Genomic DNA, 19,648 nt, shown 5'->3' with positions numbered 1-19,648 from the left:
TTTTTTAGCTTAAGATAATAAGGTCTGTATGCATGATAGAGAGCTCTCCACAATCACCATTTATATATAATGGGAGATGAAGAACAGTGAAGGTTGAATCGCACCCATTAGTAATGTAGCTATGGTATGCTGCATGTATGGGGCAGGGAGGGAGATTTTGAGGGCACAGTGAAATAAGTTTTGGTTTTTTAGAGCTCATCTGTTAGGAATCAGAGAACTGCTGAATTTTGAGGTGGAAGAAAAAAGCTGTCTGTTCTAACCAATTTCAGAGGAAGAAAACATCCAAAAGGGAAGAAGGGAGCCCATATCCTTTTTGACCAATCCTAACAGTGGCTCATAGGGGAGCCAGAAATAACACCATTCAGACAAGAATCGCACTGCACGCTGAACAAACTAAAAATGTCATTTCTATTTCCAGTTAGAGGAATGGCTTCCTATAAGGTTTTGGTAAATTAAGCTATTCCTGTATTAGGACAGGAGTATTCATAACTTGTAAATGAGAGATTTCTTCTACTGTTTATTTTCCCCCCCAAATTCTCTTTATTTTAAAAAGATATTTATCATAATAAGAGGCTGAGATTTAGAGTTATTTGTGGAATTTATAAAAGGTCTAACAACATTTATCGTATATGATTTCAGCTGTCTTTGAGGTGACTCATTTTGGCATTAGTCATGTCATTAACTGTCACTGCTGGCATTTTTGTCTGAAATGCTATAGAGAAGAAAGTCCAGTGTTGTAGCTTTAATAGCACAAATGCCTTATATGCAAAGTATCTTGGAAATGCAGGAAGATAGGCCAAAATTTTCTCACTCTCTTATCAGTGATTGATTTTCCAGTGTTTCTAAAGTCACTGATTTTTTCAGTTTTTCAGATACTCATGGCTGGTGTCTGTAGGTGTTGCCATTTGACTAGTGAAGAAAATATGGGTACTTACATATATGTCTTAAATGAGGAAATAGACATTTCAAACAATGAAGTAAAACTTCCCTTTTTTATGATTAAAAATGGCTACTCCCAATGGAAAAATGAGTACAAAGAATGAATAGGTAATCACAACAATTTAGTAATAAAAGTTATATAATAATTGTAAACAAAACCTAACATTTACCAGGTTTTTAAAAATTTATTTCATTTGTCTTCATAAAAAACTCAAGGGGTGGATTCTATTATTATTATTCCTGTTTTTCAGAGAATTTTCTAACTTGTTTAAGATGAAACAACTCTACCTAGTCAGGGACCATCTGATTTTAGAGCCCATGTTTTCACAACTAAAAAGTCCACACTGATAAGAAAGAAAAGAAAATAAAGAAAAAAGAGAATAATGGCCTACTCTTTTTAGTTGTCTGGCAGCTTTTGATTTTACTGTGATTTTTTAAAATGTTAATTCTCAACATTAGTGAAGGCTGGAGGAAACCTGAACTCACCCTATTTGTGGGACTATATATTGACAATATGTAAGCTGCTTGTCAAAGCTCAAGAATGGGCATATGACACAAACTGATCTAGAGTAAGATTTAGGATTTTTGTTGGAGATTTGGGGAAGATGTGCTCTTTCACTGAACCTAAAAGAGGAAAAATGTGTTCCCAGGAGTTGTTGGCAGCCATTTGGTATGTAAGTGAGAAGGAGGCTCTTATCAGTGTAGGCAGAGCAGAAGACAAAAAGAAGCAGGATGTAATGTTGTTGAGCTACTGGAGGAAACCGATTTTGTGACCTGAATTATCTCTGGACTCTATGAGATCCATTAAAAAGCCTTTATTATTTAATACATTTAAATAATAATTTAAATGTTGATTGGTTTTTTAGTGCCATTAATAGCACCTGAAAGCCTTAACATTTTGAATTTGACCAAGTAATTCCAACACAAATTTTTTGAAATAATGACATAATTAGAGAATGTAGCACTTTGTTTTAAAAAATAAAACAGTATTAAAAACACCTGAAACTAACACAACATTGTAAATCAGCTATACCACAAGAAAAATTTTAAAAAAAGAGCAGAGAGAAAAAACTTAATATACAGTATGTAATTTTATTCTTTCTAGGTAAATATGGAGATGCAGGGTTTCTAAAAGCGCCATCCTGGCATTGTGTCTAATGTATACAACAAATAATTCTGGGTGTGAGAAAAATCCAGCAAAGTATTGATTGTAATTCATGGTGTTTTCTTCTACAATGAAAGAAGATAAAATTTCTTTGAAGTAAAAAAAAAAAAACAGTATTAAAAAATAAATTATTTTAAATAACAACATGGGGGGAACAAAACTAAATTTCTAACAATGGGAGATTGCTTGATCAAGTTTTGTATACCCATAAAATAAAATAGCTGATGATAAACTATTACAATACTGAAGGCAGTTTCCTACCATGGAAATATTTACAATATATTTATGTGAAAAAAGAATTAAAAGCATATATATAATATTAATCTGTTAAACAATATATATAAAATATATAAACTATATTTTATAGTAAGCTAATTTAATTAAATATATATTATACTAAGCGCATACAAACACACGTGTGCATGTGCACACATGTTAAGCTTGTATAAAACTTGCAAAAATATTTCTGATTGTTAGAATATTATGGATGATTTTAATCTCTTTTTTTCTTATTTGTGTTTCTCAATTTTGAAGGTGTATTTTTTATCAAAAATATAAAGGCTATTTATAAATGGCTAGAATTTATCTCAACTTGGTGTACACAGTGTTTGAGCCCTTAACAAGAGTTTGTAATATTTCTATGCATACTTCTATTCATGAAAGCCTATTTCCACTTTCAGTGAAACTCTCAGAGCCTGCTGTTTTCAGAAGCAGAGATATTCTCACTGCATCAAGATTCAAGGTTGTAGGCAGAGCAAATCCTCTAACCTCCCCCTGGCTCCTCTGCTCGTCTTTAAGAGATGCTGTGATTTTTTTTCTTTTTCCCTGGGGCTTACAAGTTCTACAATTTTATTTATTGTTTTTCTTCTCCTAGATTCTGTCACCTTATTCACATCTTTAGGGTGTGATTTCTTTTTCTTTCTCTCCCATCTTTACCATGGGACTGACTTCACAAGCTTCCTATGAGCACCTTTAAGTTTTCCCCTACTTTATATAATTATTTTTTTGTTTATGCCTTCATTTATTATTTTACTTTTCTATTCACTTACTTTCTCGCATATTAAGCCATGCTCATGAAAGAATCCATCCATTCATCTATTCTTCCATCCATCCATCCATCCCCCACCATCTTCTTCCCTTAGTAGTTTTCATATGGGTCAGGTACTGGTGGGCACAGCAGCATCCATAGAGAGAAAATATATATGGCATTGTTCATCCTTTTCTCATCCACTATTGACTAGGGATATCTGAAAGAATGGTTGGTATTGAGGAATAGGAAAGAGAGGGCTCAGTAATTAGGTGAGGGTCACCTCATATAAAGGCAGAAGGGAGCACCAGTGACAAATTTCTGACTAGATTTTGCCTACAGACTTGCCTTTTCCTCTTCCTCTTCCCAGAATTCAGATAGGATGGGCTCTCCAAGCTTTCTTCTTATCGAAGGATATCTGTCATTCAATCCTTGACAGCCTCTGTCTTAGATACCTAATTTCATTTTTCATTCTCCCTGAATCTTAGTGCAAGAGGGAAAAGAACCTATTTAGACTTTGTATATATGCCCATGTATCCACTAGAATGTCTACTCCATGAAGCAGGGATTTTTGTTCATTTAACTCATCTCTCTCTTCTGTATAAGTATTAATTGGATGTTGAATAAATGAATGCTTTGAATTTTACTCTCTTAAATCAGAAAAGTAAACTTTTCCCTGATACTTGTGCTCTGCTCTTGCCTTTTCTTCACTTGTTGCAGTATATTTGGCCTATGGTGACTGAAGAATAGGGTACATTCTACAGCAGTAGAGTTAGGATCAGCTATGTACAGACAGCATATTTGTGTTGAATCCTCTCACATCATACAGGGCCGTACATTATTCAGTCTTGCAGCTCTCCTTTAGATGATGCATGTTTAGCTTCTATGGTCTGTGCATATATAGTGATACATTAATAGATGAAATCAATAAATTTAGTTATATTTTAACTGACTTTTAAAAAATTATTAAATTCAGTTGAGATGGTTAGTCCTATAGCCCAGTGTACACATAATTTTAGGTAGGCCAGCCCAACTTTTGCTCTATGAATCAATTATGTGAAAGTTGAAGCTGTTATAGTGCAGTTGGGGCTACATATAGTGCAATTTTGGACTGTTAGCCATCACTTACATAGATATATAAATGTGAGTATTTGTGCCTATTCTCAAGAAAGGGATTCCTTAGGGAGTTGGAAAGTCCTCTTGAGAGGTTTGATCATTCTTTGTTTACCCTAAGCTCTTCCCAAGGGTGTAGGAGAATTATGGATAAAATCAGCATGTTGGGTTTCAGGTGAGCTAATGCAGTATAACTAAAGGGTGGCTGCATGCTGGTGCTCCTCCAGGGATAAGATGCAGATTACTTAAAGATTTCATGTCTAGAGCTCTACCTTTTTGTAGGCTTACTCTCAACTTGCAATTGGAACTCTTAAAATTCTTCACCAACACATTCTTAAAGTCACAGTTCCCATTAAATCTTTTTAAAATGTGTATTTGCTTTATTATTTCTTTTAAAGTAAATTTGAAACTAAAATTTTTATTACTGGAATAATTCATAAGCATTAAGAAAATTTACAAAATACAGAAAGTCATTAAAAAGGAAAACTATCCAGAGACAACAACCATTTATATTTTGATGTATTTAAGCCTTTTTCAATGAATATATATATTATTTTACAAAAATAGGATAATTTATTAAGACTTCGGAACATTGTAAAACAAAAAATGTTGCTCACCATCCAGTTCTACAAGGATTAAGTCAGTAGCCATTGCAGTCGCTGACCAACAGTACACGCAAGAGGAATTCAGGATGAAAAACAGGATGAGGTACTCTGTGCTTTGGAAAAATATGCCTCTTAGATAGTTACATGTATATTTCAGGAAGAATTTTAACGAGGCAGATTCTTGCATCTTCCCATACATAGAAGAGCACTAAAATCGTTAACCAAGATATCTGTTGCTTGTGACTAACAGTAACCTTTTACTGAGATGTATGCTTGACTGCATGTATTCCGTAGCCAAAATCTTATGTATATATACTGTACTGGCTTCTCCCCCTACACCTTTGGAGCAGTTCTCTCAGAGGTACGGAGAAGCTGTTTCCTGGGCTATAGTCCTCAGTAAGACCCTGGATAAAACTCAACTCACAGCTCTTACATTGTGTGTTTTTCTTTTAGTCGACAATATCTTAAAACAGAATATTCAAAATTTAAAACCAGGTAGCCAACATGGATTATTCTGTTGGTTTTAACAATGTACAATATATATTGAGCAGTTTTACGTGTCAGTAACTATTCTCCTACATTATTATATGTAAAGGTTGTATAATATACCGTTATATTTATGTATCAGAATTTATTTAACTAATTTTCCATTGTTGTACATTAATTTTTGGATATCCTAAACCAACATAATAGATATATCTTTGTATTTAACCATGATTATTTCCTTGGGATATATTTTAAGATCTGATATTCTGGAACAAATGTGTATACACTTTTATGGCTCTAATATTTAGTCCAATTTTTCCATAAATATTTAAATAATTTATTGTTTCATACACTGTGCCTAACTAAACTTGTTTTTCTGTACAACCTCAGTGCAACTAGTCAATCCCGCTTCCTCCATTATGTAACAGCTACATGACTTAAAGAGAATTCACCCCACCTTGGACACCAAGAATGGGCCCTGAATGCTTTAAGTCAATCATCAAACTGTTGTCGCCCTTGCTGTGATGATTGGTTTAGCCATGGACACTTAACTAATCCAATTGGAAGGTGCTATTTCCCTGGCCATGGTTAGTTACGGATTGGACACATGACCTAAATTTATTTAATCAGAATGAATGCCAAAACCAGGACTGAGCTGGTTAATAGAGAAATAACTCTCTTTTTCTCTGAATGGTGTTGTGCAAAGCCAACTCTTATAGTTATTTTACCTCATGAGGGTAGCCATCTTTAGCACAATGTTGATAAATAGACCAAATCCAAAGAATTGAAGGGAATTAGAGCTTGACTACTGATTAAACCATGCCTGAAGGCAAACTTTTCTCTGGAGTTTAAAATTTTTGAGGGGTCACTAATTTTCCAATGTTTTTAAGTTGTTTTGAATCAATTTTCTGTTATTTGCTACCAAAATCATTTGAACTAATACATCTGTGTAATATTTTTAAAATATATCTACTCATATACAGACAAAAAAAAGTTTATTGCTGTTTTAGTTTATTTGATTATATGCAAGGCTGAGAATTTTTTCGTATATTTATTAGTCATTTTTATTCCTTCTTTATGAATAGCTTCATATTCTGTGCTCATTTTTAAAAATTATGTTTTCATGTGTTTCTTCTTGCAGGAAAAAAAGGACAAAACTTCTAGTCACACCCACTGAAATATTTTCCATATTGGTTATTTGTTTTAAATTTTGAATATTCTGTTTTAGGATACCCAGAAGGCTTAAGTTTTTATGTATTTAAATCTGTCACTTTGTCTTTTAGATTCTGCTTTTACTCGTATTCCTAAAGAATCCTTCTCCATTCTAAAATCAGAGAGATATTTACTTACATTTTTCTAGTTCTTTTTTTTTTTGTGCTTGTCTTCACACTTAAATCTTTCATTAAATTGAAAAATATTTTGGTGTATGATGTATGGTAGGGTTAAACTTTACTTTCTTCCAAATAATGACAGCAACTAAATAGTTGAGGCAAATAATCTTCAAATATAAGCGTACCAATACATTATTTCTTGTTTCATTTTCCTTAAATTTATTCCATGGAAGGTAGGAAAAATTTTTCTCATTGATTTGTTATTCAAGGTGTGATATTTAAAAATCCATTTTTATAAGCAACTTTTAATCTAAATTGTCTTTTTTTTTGGCCTGCCTAGGGGTATTGGTGCTATGACTAAGATTAGATGTTTCTATGCCTGAAGATTACATTTTTTTTCCTTTTTAAAGAAAGTAGCTTACCTTTATCTTTCAAGTTAGTCACCCTAAATCTGCTGTTCAGAGATTAACACCCACAAAAAGGACCATGACAGTTCTTTACTTTTTCTTTGAATTGCAATCTTTTATGTTCTGACCACATAGAGAAGGGAAAAGAAATTCAAAAAGCCTTATGGAGACTTTTCGGGTGAAAAGTTTTTAGAGGACTCTGGTGCAAAGCAGTTTAATGAGATGAAAAAGATTTAGGCCATCTCTGAAGACCCGCAGTGAAAACAAGAACGTGACAATAATTTAGAGGTTGGGAGCCTTTTAGAAGATTTATATAAGGGACCCCAGGGCTGATACTGTCCCATTACTGCAGGACTATCTTTGTCTAAGTGGACCAAACAGATACTGCTTCTGCTTTGGATCTCTATTCCTATGTGGTAAGTGGACTCCACTGTGTGTTCTTCAGAGTTTAAGGATCTTTATGGAAATGATAGTTCAATTTAAATTTGAGAAAGTAAATAAGACTTGTCAAAAGTTGCGTTGGGACACTTGAAAGCTTTTTATACATGTTTATAATGTGGGCCTCTAATGTGTATATGATATTGAGAAATAGAACTGGGAACAAAGAGTAGTGACTACACCAAACAATTTTGCCTTCTAAATATCATTTGCATCCATCCCACCTATTCATTTATAGGACTACTGCTTCAGTTTAGTCCAGGGGTCAGTAAACTTTTTCTGTAAAGGGCCAAATACTAAATATTTTAGACTTTGTAGGCCATATGGTTTCTGTCGTAATTACCCAACTCTTGCAGTTACAGCATGAATACAACTGTAGACAATGTGTAAATAAATTGTTGTGGCTGTTTTCCGATAGAACTTTATTTACAAAAAGAGGTGGTGAGCCACATTAGGCTTGTGGGTTGTGGTTTTCTGACTCCTAATTTAGAACATCTCTCATCCGAGTTGTAATGATTTCTCTTTCTTCTGATCAGTTCACTTCAGTTCCATAAATATTTATTGTTTTAGGCATTCACAATAGAAGGATAAAGAAGGCAAGTTTCCTGTCCTTAAAGAACCAACAGCCCAGAGGAAACACAGATGTGAAAGCCCCATAACATTAATATAATGAGGTAGGGTTTCTCTCTGCATTGTTGCCAGAATGGGCTTTCTGTAAAAGATGATCATTTTCCTTTTCTGCTAAAATACATTTATTGGTATCTTATGTTTAGCATCATCACAAGTTTTCAATGAGGCGTGTAGGTCTTTCATTATTATCTGGCTATCTGGCTTATAACCATCTTCCTAGACTCATCTTTTTAACTTTCTACTTCTACACCTTAAGTTCGAACTACAATAAATCTTAGTACCAGTGGTAGCAACAACACATACCATTCTGCCCTTTCATATTCTGTGCCTTTGCATATGCTGTCCTGGAATGACTTCTCTCCATCCTCCCACATCCAAAAAAAGGAACACTTTTCTATTTAAAATGTCCAAGGATTATAACAGGCTGCCTTGTTAGGTGAAGAAGGGGGTGTGATGGTGAATTCTTTCTCTCTAGAAGTATCTAGGCAGGGATTGGCTAAACACTTGGCAAATTTATCAGATATTGTTGGAGCCATGCCCAGATTAACAGGCCTTGTATCCATATTCTGGCTACTACAGGTGTTGGTTGTTAATGGCACATACCTGCACCCTTATTCTGAGGATTTCCCTAACCTAATGGGAGTAATCTTGCCTGGATATGGCGGGGAGGTTATGCCCTTCCCTTCTTGCTTCGTCTCCCACTGCACCAACCTTGCAGCCAATGACTTTCTAAAGTGGGGTGTAAACAGCCTAGTAATCTTGCCTCTGGGTGGGAAAAACTCTCTGGTATAATTCTTGCGCCAGAGCTTCCCAGTAGATCAGGCTGAGACTAGAATTCTTTTTTTTTTTTGCTGGACCTTTTTTTTCTTAACTTTTATTTTACATTGGAGTATAGTTGACTAACTATGTTTCGTTAGTTTCAGGTGTACAGCAAAGTGATTCAGTTATATATGTGTGTATTCTTTTTCAAATTCTTTTCTCACTTAGGTTGTTACATAATATTGAGCAGAGTTCCCTGTGCTATACAGTAGGTCCTTGTTGGTTATCCATTTTAAATACAGCAGTGTGTACATGTCAATCCCAAACTCCCTGACTATCCCTCCTCCCACCCTTCCTCTCGGTAACCATGTTTGTTCTCTACTTCTGTGAGTCTGTTTCTGTTTTGTAAGCAAGTTCATTTGTATCAACTGTTTAAAGATTCCACATGTAAGTGACATCATACGATATTTCTCCTTCTCTGTCTGACTTACTTCATTCAGTATGACAATCTCTAGGTCCATCCCTGTTGCTGCAAATGGCATTATTTCATTCTTTTTAATGGCTGTGTAATATTCCATTGTATATATGTGCCACATCTTTATCCATTCCTCTGTCGATGGACATTTAGGTTGCTTCCATGTCTTGGCTATTGTAAATAGTGCTGCAATGACATTGGGGTGCATGTATCCTTTCAGACCATGTTTTTCTCTGGATATATGCCCAGGAGCGGGATTGCTGGATCATATGGTAGCTCTATTTTTAGTTTTTTAAGGAACCTCCATACTGTTCTCCACAGTGGCTGTACCAATTTACATTCCCACCAACAGTGTAAGAGGGTTCCCACTGTTCTCTCCACACCCTCTCCAGCATTTACTATTTGTGGATTTTTTGATGATAGCCATTCTGACTAGTGTGAGGTGATACCTCATTGTAGTTTTAATTTGCATTTCTCTAATAATTAGTGATGTTGAGCAGCTTTTCATGTGCTTCTTGGCCATCTGTATGTCTTCTTTGGAGAAATGTCTGTTTAGATCTTCTGCCCAGTTTTTGATTGGGTTGTTTGTTCTTATGATATTAAGCTGCATGAGCTGTTTGTAAATTTTGGAGATTAATCCCTTGTCGGTCGCATCATTTGCAAATATTTTCTTGCATTCTGTGGGTTGTCTTTTCATTTTGCTTATGGTCTCCTTGGCTGTGCAAAAGCTTTTGAGTTCAATTAGGTCCCATTTTTTTTTTGTTTGTTTGTTTGTTTTTATTTCCATTACTCTGAGAGACAGATTGAAAAAGATATTGCTGCGATTTATGTCAGAGAGTGTTCTGCCTATGTTTTCCTCTAAGAGTTTTATACTGTCCAGTCTTACATTTAAGTCTTTAAGCCATTTTGAGTCTATTTTTTTGTGTATGGTGTTAGGGAGTCTTCTAATTTCATTTTTTTTTACATGTAGCTGTCCAGTTTTACCAGCACCATTTATTGAAGAGATTGTCTTTCCTCCATTGTATAGTCTTGCCTCCTTTGTCATAGGTTAATGGACCATAGGTGTGTAGGTTTATTTCTGGGCTTTCTATCTTGTTCTTTTTTTTTTTTTTTTTTTTTTTTTTGCTGTACGCGGGCCTCTCACTGTTATGGCCTCTCCTATTGCAGAGCACAGGCTCTGGACGCGCAGGCTCAGCGGCCATGGATCACAGACCCAGCCACTCTGCGGCGTGTGGGATCTTCCCAGACCGGGGCACAAACCCGCCTCCCCTGCATCGGCAGGTGGACTCTCATCCACTGCGCCACCAGGGAAGCCCTCTATCTTGTTCTTTTGATCTGTATTTCTGTTTTTGTGCCAATTCCATACTGTTTTTATAACTGTAGCTTTGTAGTATAGTCTGAAGTCAGGGAGCCTGATTCCTGCAGCTCTGTTTTTCTTTCTCAAGATTGCTTTGGCTATTTGGAGTCTTTTGTGTCTCCATACAAATTTTAACATTTTTTTTGTTCTGGTTCTGTGAAAAATGCCATTGGTAAGTTGATAGGGATTGCACTGAATCTATAGATTACCTTAGGTAATACAGTCATTGTGACAATATTGATTCTTCTAATCCAAGAACATGGTATATCTTTCCATCTGTTTGTGTCATCTTCAGTTTCTTTCATCAGCATCATATAGTTTTCAGAGTACAGGTCTTTTTTCTCCTTTGGTACATTTATTCCTAGGTATTTTATTCTTTTTGATGTGATGATAGATGGGATTGTTTCTATAATTTCTCTTTCTGATCTTTTGTTGTTATTGTACAGAAATGCAACAGATTTCTGTGTGTTAATTTTGTATCCTGCATCTTTACCAAATTCATTGATGAGCTCTAGTAGTTTTCTGGTAGTGTCTTTAGGATTTTCTATGTATAGTATCATGTCATTTGCAAACGGTGACAGTTTTACTAATTCTTTTCCAATTTGGATTCCTTTTTATTCTTTTTCTTCTCTGATTGCCATGGCTAGGACTTCCAAAGCTATGTTGAATAAAAATGGTGAGAGTGGACATCCTTGTCTTTTTCCTGGTCTTACAGGAAATGCTTTCAACTTTTCGCCATGAGTATGATGTTAACTATAGGTTTGTTGTATATGGTCTTTATTATGTTTAGGTATGTTCCCTCTATGCCCACTTTCTGGAGAGTTATCATAAATAGGTGTTGAATTTTGTCAGAAACTTTTTCTGTATCTATTTAGATGATCATATGGTTTTTATTCAATTTGTTGATGTGGTGTATCACACTGTGAGGCTAGAATTCTGAATCCACATCTATGTTAATTGAGTATTTCCTCCTTGCCAAGGAATCCTTTGAAAGGTAGTGAGATTAAATGACTTTTAAGATCTTTTATTAATTTGCATGATTCTGAGTATAAAAAGACGTTTTCATATTCTAACTGTATATCAATTGTCCTACCTCTACCACTTACTGTGTTAACTTAAGCCACCTTTGCAGTCTCTAATTCTCAATTTTCTCACTAGTAAAATTGGGATAATAATAGTATCTACCTTGAAGCATTGTGAAAATTAAAAGATGTAATGAATATAATTTTAGCACAGCATGTGGCACTTAAAAGATAGTCAATAACATTAGCTATATATACATATATAGTGTATATATATATATATATATGTATATATATATATATATATATATACTTTTTTTAAAAAAAATTCTTTTGGATGCACCGTGTGGCATGTGGGATCTTAGTTCTCTGGCCAGGGATCGAACCTGCGCCCCTTGCAGTGGAAACACTGGAAACGCTGAGTCTTAACCATTGCACAACCAGGGAAGTCCCTAGATATTTTTATTATTGTTATCATAAACATTATTATGTTTTCCCAAAAGATAAAATATGAAGACAGTATTTTTTATGTGTTTTAAGGCAATAAAAAAATTGCCTGAGTAAAATAATGGGAACTGTGAAAAATCCATATGCTTGTTGATCATATTTGATTTCTCCATTAAGGATGGCTTTGTCTACGTACTTTTAGCCTAAAACACAATAGGTGACTATTAACTGTTTATTGATGAATATAAAAACATGTTGGAATGAAAAAAGATTTGAATTTCTCACTAATCTGCAGGCTAAAAGTCCAGGGTAAGGGTGCCAGCATGGTCATGTCTGGTGAGGACTCTTTTCCTGGCTTGCAGGTGACCACCTTCTTGCTGTGCCCTCACATAACAGAGAGAGAAAGAGCAAGCTCTCTGATGTCTCTTCTCATAAGAATACTAATCCCATCATGAGGGCCCCACCCTAATAAGTAATTACCTCCCAAATACCATCACAATGTGAGTTCGAGCTTCAAGGTATGAATTTGGGGCGAACACAAACATTTTGACCATAGCATATTTAAGCAATACTTCCTGTGCAGCAACGTAGCACTGTTGTTACCTTGTAACATAATCTAATCAAAGGAGTGACATTCTATTGGTTAGAAGCACAGTTGTAAGGTTAACTCAAGGGGAGGGAATTAAACTAGTGCATGTCTCACTGGGCCCCCCTTAGAGCGTATCCACTATAGCGATGTGGATGTACTCTTCCATCAAGAGGTGGGGTCCATACGTTTGTTCCCCTTGAATATGAATCCTTCTTTGTGACTTGCTTCTAATCACCTTAGAATACAATAGAAATGATGATATTCTGAAGTTAAGTCATAGAGGTTGATAAGGTCTCTCTCTGTTTCTCCTTATATCTTTCTCTCAGGACATGTGCCTTTGGAGTCATGAACTGCTGTGAAAGAAGTCCTGTGACCTTGAAGCTACCATTTGGAGAGACTTCATGGAGAGGCCATTGGAGAGGAGAAGCTGCTAGCCAACAGCAGGCATCAAATGCCTGACATTGTAAGCATGCCAGACTTTAGATGATTTCAGTCCCTTGTCTTTGAGTCTTCCATCTGAGACCTAAGCCATCATAAAGTGTAGACAAGTTATTTCTGTTGTGCCCTATTTGAATTCTTCACCTATAAAACCGTGAACAAAATAAGTGGTTTGTTTCTTGCCACTGAGCTTGGGGATAATTTGTTATGTGGTCATAGTAACTGGAACAACAGTGAAGAAAAATAATTTAAAACTAGCTACTCTACTATACACAATGGCTTCCAACCTCATAACCAAGACTCTCCATAAGAAGACTCCTGCTGGCCATTTATCTTTTAGTTTCTGTCTTTCTACCCTGTTGTAGAGACGAGTCTACTTCCTTTCAATTAGAATGCCTTGAAGAGATCCTGCCACTTCCTACTAAGTTCAGGCCCAACTTTTCAGGCTCTCTGAAAGGAAAAACAGCATCCTGAAGAAGAAACACATTCTGGATATTTATAATTATCACCAGCAATGAACACATAGCCATCGACATTTCATGAGGAGCACTTAAGCACCTCAATATCTCACACATTCCTATGCCATTATGGGTTCTTTGTTTATTTTGCCCAGCCAAATTATGTGTTAAATTGTCTTACCCTAAAACAAAGATCTAGTCTTGTCTTGGAGGTGAATCAAATCCTTAATATCTAGAAAATGAGAAAAGCTATTTACTGCTTTAAAAATGGCATTTTTTTCCTCATGTCTCAAAAATTTGAAGTTCAAATCTCAAACTAAAGACATGATAATTTCTATTGTATTCCATAGGATGGATTTGGAAGAGATCAAGGAATCATCTCACTTTAAGGCAAGTGGCCTTTTATAAAAAAATTTTTTTAATCTGTCTGATGGTTTGGTAACAGGGAGAGGTGGGATATGTTCAGAAGAGACCTACCTTATTATATATGAAGAAAATAAATTCCTAATAGTTCTGAATGTGGCACTACCCCCAAATTAAGAGGAAGTTGTGATTTGCCTTGTAATAAATAAGAACTGTGAAATGCAGCAGACAATCCATATTCTTCAACTAAATTACTCTTGAAATGCATTTGCCATTGGCAAAGAGTTAAACTTAAAATATGGTTTCCCAGGAATTTTTCTTCATGTTTTTTAGAAGTGGATTGTCACCTTGTCATCTGTCTCTTAGACCACTTTCCTTGAGTAGTTTCTGAAACCACAGAAAGTATTGTTTAAATTGTTTGTCCTTGTTTAACTTACTCTCAAAACAGGACCCCAGGGGTAGTTGGAAAGACAGAGAAGAAAAAAAACCAATGTATCTTATATTCTGTTAAATCACTGGGTCATCTATTTTTGGCAACAGTAATACCATGTGGTCGGTTGAAAATGGGTTTAATAAATATCCTACGTGACACTAGCTGCCCAGCCAGATTTACTCAGGGGACTAATGCTCAGAGTTTGAGAATCTTTGCAGGACTCATTAATATACATTTGATGGAGGGATGCCTGGTAACTTCAGTATGTCCACAGGGAATTTGCATATTATAGAGTTGAGGGGCTGTCTTCAGGGAATTACAGTCTGGTCCTGTTCTTCAATATTGGCTTTCTTTAAGGTCACTGCCAAAGAGGACCTTTTCATGCTTGCCAACCTCCTTTGCTTTTGCAGAGTGTGAACCATTTTGATTAAATATGCCGCTCTGTTTCAGAGAGACCTTTGCTCTTCCTTGTTAGGAAAACTACAATCCTCTTTTGAGGATCGTTGGTGCTATCGTTTGTCCAAAAAATGAGATTCTGACTGGTTCAAATGCAGTAGTTCTTGCAGCGAGGGTGGAGTTGTGACTTGCATTACAATAAAGAATAGCATTGAATATGCTTGCTGCAGATAATTTCTAGCAAAGAATCAGTAAATTTTATCTTATCAATCCGTTTGTGAATTTTACCTACAGAGTGTTTTTACCAGTGGAGGGCAGTGGTGGGAGTGGTCAGGAGGATAGCATCCTTTCCATTTCCTGACACACTAGATTTTTGACTAATCTGAAGATCCTGAGAGACAGGTTTAAGATTTTTCCAAATGCAGAAGCTGTTTTAGCAAATTAGATAAAATTAATCAGCCCTTCACAGGAAATTTTTCTTATTAAGAAGAAAAGCTCACTCATTTTGGTCACTTGGCAATAAACTTTCTCCTTTGTAGAAGAAAAGTCTGGTGTAATTCTAGGGCTTTATTTTTCCTGCCTTCCTCCTCCTTGTGTAGTCATTTTTTATTCAAGCCTCAGTATGCCATGTATAGTCATCTCTTCATTTCTGCCTTCCCTAATTTCTCCAGAGGGTTAGTTGCTTCTTCCAGAATTCTTACATGTTCCCAGAGATGGGACCAATCTCCATTACAATGGTTAACACAGTGTATTGTAATTATCTCTTTATTGTGCTTGTTTTTCTCGATAAATATGAACCTAAATGTCAAGGACTATGTCTTTTTTTCACATTTCTGTAGTTAGCACCTACATAATGATATGTGGTTCTGAAATGTTTCTTATAAGAAAATAAGTCCTTCAGTGTAAAAGACTCTGGCAGATTATTTGCCTCCTGACACAGAAGTTTCTCCTATAAGCTTCTACCCCTTTACAATGAATTTCCATGCCCAAGTGTGATTTATTTCATTTTTTTTTCTCAGTGTGGTTAGATTGTTTTTTCTCTGTGTGTTTTTGATTTCTTATTCAAATATAATTAACCAGCAGCACAACTAACATTAATATCAAGATGAATAATTAGGATATTCATTAATATCAAAATGAACATCACTTACTAATGATGTTCAGTGATCCAATTGCTACTCCGCCTTTATTTTTGTTCCTAGTGGACCTTGCATTTATAATGTAAATACTGTAGATACTGCAAACTCCATCAAGGGTAGGACACTGGAAGAGGAGGCAGGTGCTCTTAAATGCCTGACACAGAAAGGAAGGAATAAGCTAAGGTTGCACGTTTTCTTTGGACATTGCATAGTACATTATATTATCACCTATATCACAGACATAAAGTGCTGATCTTGTCAAGAAATAATGCAGCAACTAGACCCATCCCCAGAGGGGTTCTGATTCAATAGATGTGGGGTGGAGCCAGATAATTTGCATTTCAAGCAAGTTCCTGGGTAATGCTGATACTGTGGGTCTAGGAACACAATGGTTTGGATCAGTGCCTGCTTCTCAAACTTAAAAGTTCATATGAATCATCTAGGATCTTGTAAAAGTGCAGATTAAGTTATGTGGGGTGGGGCCTGAGATTTAAAATTTCAAATAAATTCCCAGGTGACGTGAATGCTGTTAGTGGACCACACTTTGATTAGCAAGGGTTTAGAGTAGAATTCAGTAGTTCCCACATTTCTTTTGTATCTGACTCACTTGATATTATGGGCTGAATGTTTGTTTCCCCCCAAATTTGAATGTTGAAATCCTGATCCCCAAAATGATGGTATTAAGAGGTGGGTTTTCTAGAGGTCATGAAGGTAGAGCTCTCATGATTGAGATTAGTGACCTTAGGAAAGAGACTTCAGAAAGCTCCCTTGCTCCTTCCACCATGTGAGGACACAGCAAGAAGGCAATGGCCTATGAACCAGGAAGTTCTCTCCAGACACTGAATCTGTTGGTGCCTTGATCTTGGATTTCTCCAATCTCAGAACTGTGAGAAATAAATTGTTTAAGCCAAAGAAAGAAAGAAAGAAAGAAAGAAGCAAGCATATTGTGTTATCTAGTATTTAGCAAAGCATTTCATTAAATTCTGCAGACAGTTCTTCAGTAATCAGGTGTTTAAAATAACTTGTCTTTACAAAAAATGTCAGACATTTTTCACCTCTTATTCTTTCTCTGTTGCTCCAAATAGTGGTCTAAAATACAGATTAATATAATATTTTTGAAAGGATTGATGAGGTTTAGGGTAAATCTCTTGCTAAATCCTGCTTTTTGTATTTCTTTATGAAAACGATGCTATTTTCATAAGAAATCATCTTTATCTTCATTTTGGTTTAAGCTGCTGTAGGACTTCCCTGTTCATGGTTATTTTGTTTACGTTTTATTCCATTTCTTAGTAGTTTTCTATAGCATTTATTATCTGTTACACATATGATATTTACACTGTACCTGAATCAATAAAGACTGATTGTCCCAATTTTGTTGAAGACTTACTTTATACATGTAGGCCTATTCTCAACAACTAGACTAAACTCCTTTTGAGACCAGGGATACAGCTTACATTTGTTTATATTCTAGGCAGTGCTTAATATAATGCTTGCCCAAAGCAAACGTTCAATAAGTATTTATTGATTTATTTATTTACCTCACCTTCTAAATGGTATTTTAAGTCAGAAATGCTGTTTCAAACATTATGCAGTATTTCTTTTTAAAAAGAAGCGTTTAAGATTGACTTTTTATATGAGTCCATATAATGTAATCATACATGGGGGCCATGTAATGTTTAAGAGGACAGTCTCTCTGTCCAGCTAATTGGGTTTGAATCCTAGCTTTACTGTTTGCTGCTGCAAATACTTTGCTGAACAAATGATTTACCTCTCATTTCCTCATCTATAAAGTGTGGATAGTAATACTACCGACTCTTGGAACTGTGAGGATTAAATGAGTTAAAATATATGTAATGTACTCAGAAAAGGGCTTGACATAAAAATAAGTGCTATATAAGCTGTATCTGTATTTATATGTGAAAAGAGTTCTGCAATTTCATACGATTATAGAACACTGAAAGTGAAAGGAACTTTTCAAACCAGAGTGTGAAGAAAATGAGAACATGGTCAGAAGACCTGGCTTTGAACTCTAGTTGTGACATTTCTGAATTGACTTCATTTGTGAAACAAACATGATAATAACTTCTTTATTGACCTTAGGGTGATTCGGGGACTAGATAGAAAAATATGTTTAAGATCTCACTGTAAGTGGTAAAGCACAGTTAGCATGTTAGTTTCATTACTACTAACAAATGAAGAAACTGTAGTTCACTTTATGGCCTCGGGAAAGTTATTTCAGTGCCTGTTTTCACATCTGTAAAGTATGGATAATAATAGAACCCAGCTCACATGATGATTATAAGGATGAAATGAGTTAATACATGTAAAAGGTAGAGTGAAGTGCCTCTAAATAATATGTGGTAATAAGCATTAGTTACTTATTATTTTTATACTCATCCAATAAATATTTGTGATTCAGTAATAATCTATGCTTGTTTATAATGATATCTGGGAGTATTGTTAAAAATACTGACCTCTCAAAAGGACAGTTTCTTTAATAAATGGTGTTAGGAAAATGGACAGCAACATGCAAAAGAATGAAAGTGAAAAAAAAAAAAGAATGAAAGTGGACAACTGTCTTATACCATACACATATATTAAGTCAAAATGAATTAAAGACTTGAATGTAAGACCTGAAACCCTAAAAATCCTAGAAGAAAACATAGGTGGTGAGCTCCTTGACATCAGTCTTAGTGATGTTTTTTCAGATCTGACTCCCAAAGCAAGGGAGACAAAAGCAAAAATAAACAAATGGGACTACGTCAAACTAAAAAGCTTCTGCACAGTGAAGGAAGGAAACCATCAACAAAATGAGAAGGCAACCTACTGAATGGGAGAAGACGTGTGCAAATCATATATCTGATAAAGGGTTAATATCCAAAGTATATAAAGAACTCATGCATATCATTAACACCAAAAATCCCCAAACAATCTGTTTAAAAAGTGGGCAGAGGATCTGAATAGACATTTTCCCAAAAAAGACCTACAGATGGCCAACAGGCATGTGACAAGCTGCACAGCATTACTAATTATCAGGAAAATGCAAATTGAAACCACAGTGAGATACCACCTCATACCTGTCAGGATAACTATTATAAAAAAGACAAGAAATAACCATGTTGGTAAGCATGTGGAGAAAAGGGAGCCCTCATATACTGTTGGTGAGAATATAAATTGGTGCAGCCCCTATGGAAAATAGTATGGACATTCCTCAAAACATTTAGAAATAGAACTACCATATGATCCAGCAATTCCACTCCTGGATATTTTTTGGAAGAAAACAAAAACACTAATTCAAAAAGGTATATGTGGGCTTCCCTGGTGGCACAGTGGTTGAGAGTCTGCCTACCGATGCAGGGGACACGGGTTTGTGCCCCCTTCCGGGAGGATCCCACATGCCGCGGAGCGGCTGGGCCCGTGAGCCATGGCAGCTGGGCCTGTGCGTCTGGAGCCTGTGCTCTGCAATAGGAGAGGCCACAGCAGTGAGAGGCCCACATACCGCAAAAAAAAAAAAAAAAAGGTATATGCACCCCTATGTTTATTGTAGTATTATTTACAACAGCCAAGCTATGGAAGAAACCTAAGTGTTCATTGACAGATGAATGGTTAAAAAAGATATATATGCAATGGC

Source organism: Grampus griseus (genome assembly GCF_964374135.1).
Source record: "Grampus griseus genome assembly, chromosome: 1".
Taxonomy (NCBI): Eukaryota; Metazoa; Chordata; class Mammalia; order Artiodactyla; family Delphinidae; genus Grampus; species Grampus griseus.
Note: the sequence above shows the minus strand (reverse complement) of the source record.